Source organism: Macrosteles quadrilineatus, unplaced genomic scaffold, assembly GCF_028750875.1.
Source record: "Macrosteles quadrilineatus isolate MER2022 unplaced genomic scaffold, UCM_ALF_1.0 Scaffold_2__2_contigs__length_208266976, whole genome shotgun sequence".
NCBI lineage: Eukaryota > Metazoa > Arthropoda > Insecta > Hemiptera > Cicadellidae > Macrosteles > Macrosteles quadrilineatus.
In genome coordinates, this window is record NW_026542595.1 from 14,968,840 (window position 1) to 14,974,323 (window position 5,484).

A 5,484-nucleotide genomic window follows, 5' to 3' on the forward strand; every position below is an offset into this window, starting at 1 on the left:
CCATGGCTCAATCACGTCCTGGTTGAAGTTTGTTCGCTACGCTCACTCACCTTTAGGTTGGAGCTCGTTCGCTACGCTGACTCACCTTTAGGTTGGAGCTCGTTCGCTGCGCTCACTTGCCTTCAGGTTAGCTCGTTCGCTACGCTAACTCGCCTCCAGGTTGAAGTTCGTTCGCTACGCTCACTCACCTTTTGGTTGCAAATTAGCTGTTGTCATAAATGTAAAAGAAATAATAGTGCTGCACCCTGTTGGTGATCCTTGTAACTTTAATGCTATTGAACATCATAGAACAGAACCAACTTGTTTAATTGAAACAGCTGTTAAGATTCAATAATTCTATTTCTCATAAGGTTAACATGGGAAACTCCAGAGCCACTGGGGCGGAGCCCGAAAGGATTTTTGAAATAAGAATATGCCTATATGTTAATCGGGAATGTGAGCTATCATCATGCCAAATTTCAGCCCAATCCGACCAGTATTTTTCGCGTTCACTTGTCACAAACATACATCCAAACTTTCTCATTTATAATATTAGTAGGATAAAGTGAATAAATATTATTTGATTTGATTTGATTCAAATTAATCTAATTCATTAGATTGATCGATTATTTTAACGGACCGATTTAAAGTGAGCCTCCCATATAATAGGTGAGCTATGGACTAAGTAGAAGAAATAAATGTGGTGGGGGAGCTCCTGGTGTTACTTGACATGTTAATTTGTGTTCAGACTCAGTATTTTGAAAAATTTACCTAGACATTTTTTGCTTTATAAGTTGTTTTTTGTATCTAAATATCCAGTTTCAATTTCTGTGTAAAATTTGGAAACTGGTTTATTTGTTCTAATAAACCGGTTGTAAAATATAAAAGAATTTTACTAATAAATTCAAGTTTCAGCGAATATTAGAGATAAGATTTGGCCAGAGATAAGACAGCAGCTAGTGGCTGTGCACTACAGTGTTTCCATTCGCGGGATTATTATCCCGAAAACGGGATTTTTAGACCTTGAGCGGGATTAAAACGGGATGCGGGATGAAACGGGATTTTTGGCTGTGATGACTATTTATAATTTATTCTACTCAATTTTAGAGAAAAACTAACTCAAATTGTTCAAATACTGTAGCAAAATATAATAGTGATGTTTAAACAACTTATAAAAATGAAACGTAAAGTTTAATACAAGGAATTGTACAAAAAAAAAAATCATGCGGGATAAAACGGGATTTTTCACCAATTTAAAAGCGGGATAAAACGGGATTTCTCGACCCAGTAAGCGGGATTATTTTGTTGGTCGTGTGGAAACACTGAACGTGTAAGAGCTGACCTTTGGAGCAGAAAGCAGGTCAGCCCCAACACAAGACAGGTTGTTTGTTCACATTTCACACAAAGTTTGACAATAGACAAGGAAACCTCTGACACTAGCAAAATGTGATTGTTATCACTACACCTTTTCTGATTTGTTTACAATAGTATATTTCATAACAAGAGTGGAAAGTGAGTCATTACATATTTGAGACCATGTTTGAAGTGCGAGATTTATTGAGCACTTAAAATGGTCAAAAACATTTATAGACCCACTTTCCCTCGTGTTTTGAACATGTCCGTTATCTCGTTAACATATAGGTATTAGGGCGGTTTCACACGGACCACAATCGCATGTCGTATGTGGGAGCGACTATTTTCTATCTGTGGTACCACAATCGCAGCGCACGTTAAATACATGAATAGGCATGGCAGTGGCAATGATTCTTTCACACGGTGACGCATCCTGTGGATGCGATTATTCATTCGCATTTATTATTATTATTTCATTATTATTTCGTCATTATTTCATTGCGCGTGTGGTACCACTGGCTCTAACACCTGTGCTCCCACTAGCTTCAGTAAAACAATCGCATGTGCTGTGCTAATGTTCCCTCCAATTGTACCTCAAGCTTATAAAGTTGTACCTCAAGTTCATTGGTTAAGGATGAGGTAGTGGGTTGGTGGTAGTAGTAGGGGGGGGGGGGTTGTTGAATTTTTGAAGCTTTTGCTACAAAAATTTCCGGCTACTCTTTAATTACCCACTTTAGTAGAGAAGAACATAAACTTGGAGGTGTAGCAATATATTCCAAGGAAACTCTTGCTGATACAGTATCAGCTATTGACATATCAAACACATGCCAGGAGCTAATTTTCGAGGCAGCAATGATTCGCATGCAGTCAACCAAGAAAAAGGATATCTACATTTTGGGAATCTATAGACCACCAAGCGAAAATGCAAGAATTGCCCTTGATCTCCTATCAGACACGCTAGAACTACAAGAAGTACACAAGAAAAACCTCATACTCATCGTATCGACATAGGCTCACCCAAGATTCCAAAAACATCATGCTGGAACAAGAGTTAACCACCCAAAACATCTGGAGATTTCCTCTAGAGGCCTCCAGAACAACCCATAACACAGTCACTTCCATAGACTGTATTTGCTTAAACATACCATATTCGTATATTACTGGACAAGTTGTGCATACTGGTCTATTTGACCACACTGCGCAGCTGGGCCTGCTGAAAACACACCAAGAAGACACTTCCCAAAGATTTGTAATGAAAAGAAGCCTAAACAACACAAACCTAAACAAACTGAAGGCTCACCTCCATCTACAAAATTGAGAACATGTTTACTCTTCACCCAATCTTGAAACCTCCTACAACAAATTACATAATATTCTCCAAACAACACTGGATTATACATGCCCATTAAAGAAAACTAAAATTAGTACAAACAAAAAACATATGAAGTACTACGACCCTGAAGCAAAATACCTCAAAGAAATCTTTTTGAAAGCTCTGCAAAAGTTTGAGTTAACAAACAGAAATGAAGAGAAAGTAGAAATGATTAATAGAAGAAGGATATATGACATGAAACAAAGAAACCTAAAAATGTCCTAAACAGCTAGCTTCATAAAACAAGCTGACAACAAACCAAAAGCACTATGGCAAGTAATAAACAAGGAAAGAAAGGAAAATGTGAAGAGAAAACTCTTAAAGAATTAGAAATAAATTGCAAACTCACAAATGACACAAAAGAAATGGACGAACACTTCCAACACATTCTTCTCAAATATAGCAGAAAAGAAAATACCCTTGACCAAAACAGAGCAGATCCTGAAACAGTGCTGAATGGAAAGGAACCAGTCTGTCCAATATACCTATACACCTTACATTAACCACTAAACAACGCACTATATTTTTATATACAGGGTGGCTGGTCATCAGTGTGACAAATTTTTTTTGGCGTAAGTACAAAGTAAATGCAGTGTAATGATGCATATAAAAGATTCCAAGTCCAAAAATTAGCTTCCCAAAGAATTATTTTGTTTTTCAAAAGTAACTATGTTTTCAAACTTAATATAGCTATTTCTCAATTACCTGTAAATGGATTTGAGTAGAAAATGTCATTTTCGTGTTCTACATTAAATTTTGAATAAGAATAATATACAAAATGACAGAGGATCAGTTGTAAAAACCCCATTGTAAATAGATTCAAAGATAAAAATTAAGATACTTGAAAAAAATTAAAAAAACATTGGTCTATTTTATTTGTTCACACCCTGTATGCAAGAAAGTATCCGAATATGTTAAAAACTGCGCCATTTTATAAGCTTTCTAACCATATGCTACACTATTGAGGTTTAGATATTCTGATGTTTGTTAGCGAATTTCCCTATAGGTCTCATGGTAAGACTTAGGCCCGAGACCGATTTACTTTTTCATTTTGATGTCCCCAGATGCCAAAAACACCATTCGTTCAAATTTTTATATATGTATATATATATATCCTACACTCCAAGGTCGACCGAAAACCCACAAAACAAACATTCCTATAAGACCAGTTGTCCACTTCAGAAAGGCACCAACATACAATGTAAATTTCTTAATGATAAAATAAAAAATACCTTAAATTTAAAACATAACTATGGAATCAAAAACTCATATGAATTGGTAAACAACATAAAAAACATACAAATTGCACAAAATTCAACATTTATTTCCTTTGATATTGTAAACATGTATTCAAATATCCCAATCAAAGAAACCATTAATATCATACAAGAAGAGTTACTAAGAAACAAATCTCTAAAACAAAATGAAATAAAAGACATCATCAATCTCAAAAAAGTTACTTTGGAACAAAATTATTTTGAATACAATAACAAATATTACAAACAAAATGATGGTCTTGCAATGGGTAGCCCTCTTTCTGGCTTATTAGCAGATTTATATATGAATTATTTAGAAACAAACAAAATTATAAACAATTCAAACCCCATGAAAAATAAGGTAATATATTGGTTCAGGTACGTTGACGATGTTATTTGCTTATTTTAAGGATCCGAAACTGAGAGTGACACACTTCTAACATAGGTACATAAATTCTATATCTAAGAATATCAAGTTTACCAAAGATGCTCAAAAAGAAAAAATCAATTATCTGGACTTAACAATCTCAAAAATTGACAAAAAACACTCATTTGATATTTTTAGAAAAACAACCACTTCTAAATTAATAATACCTAAATCATCAAACCATCCTTGGCAGCAAAAAATGGCAGCATTTCACTCCGTGATTTACAGACTAATAACATTGCCCCTAAACAAAACAAATTTTGAAAAGAAAAGAAGATAATAAAATATATTGCAGCCGAAAATGGATATAAGGACAATCTTATTGATAATAATATGATAAAAAACAAAATTAAGAAACAAAAGAAAAAAGAAGAGAAATTGAAAAAAGAATACATATGTCTTCCTCATAACTCTAAATTAAATAAAGCAATAAGGAAAACCTTATCCAAAACAAATTACAAAGATATAGAACAAAAAACAACGTCTTTAAGATTATAAATTCAAAAGTGTCCAAACATCAACAAATAACTGAAGAATCATCAAAATTTAACAAAAGCGGTATTTACAAAATTTCCTGTACAGACTGTAACAAGTATTATATTGGCCAAACTAGTAGAAGCTTCAAATGTAGATTCCAAGAACATATACAGGCATTTAAATCTAAAAATTCAACAAGTATGAAATCAAACTACTCAGAAAACCTAATAAAAACTAATAGCCCAGTCAATAAATGTTTTTTACCGCAACTAAATGGTGGAAAGCTGGATTTTGTATATGTGATAGAACCACATGAGAGGTGTATTTTCCCAAAAGTCCCCACTTCTACCCCTTGAGCTTTCCCCCCCACCCCCTCCAAACACAGACATTGCAGTGTTTTACTTAATTGATCATAACTCGAATGCTATGTAAGCTATAGAGCTGCAATTTGTTTTGTTTTATTTCCGGTTAGTTTTCCTACAACTTTTGTGTTAACAACATTTTTCTAAAACCAATACTTAGGGAGATATAAAATTTAAACTTCGTTAATAGCTTTGTTTCAGAGTGCAAAATTTTGTTTTTCTCTATGTATACTTTTAAATAGAAATAATACGCAAATA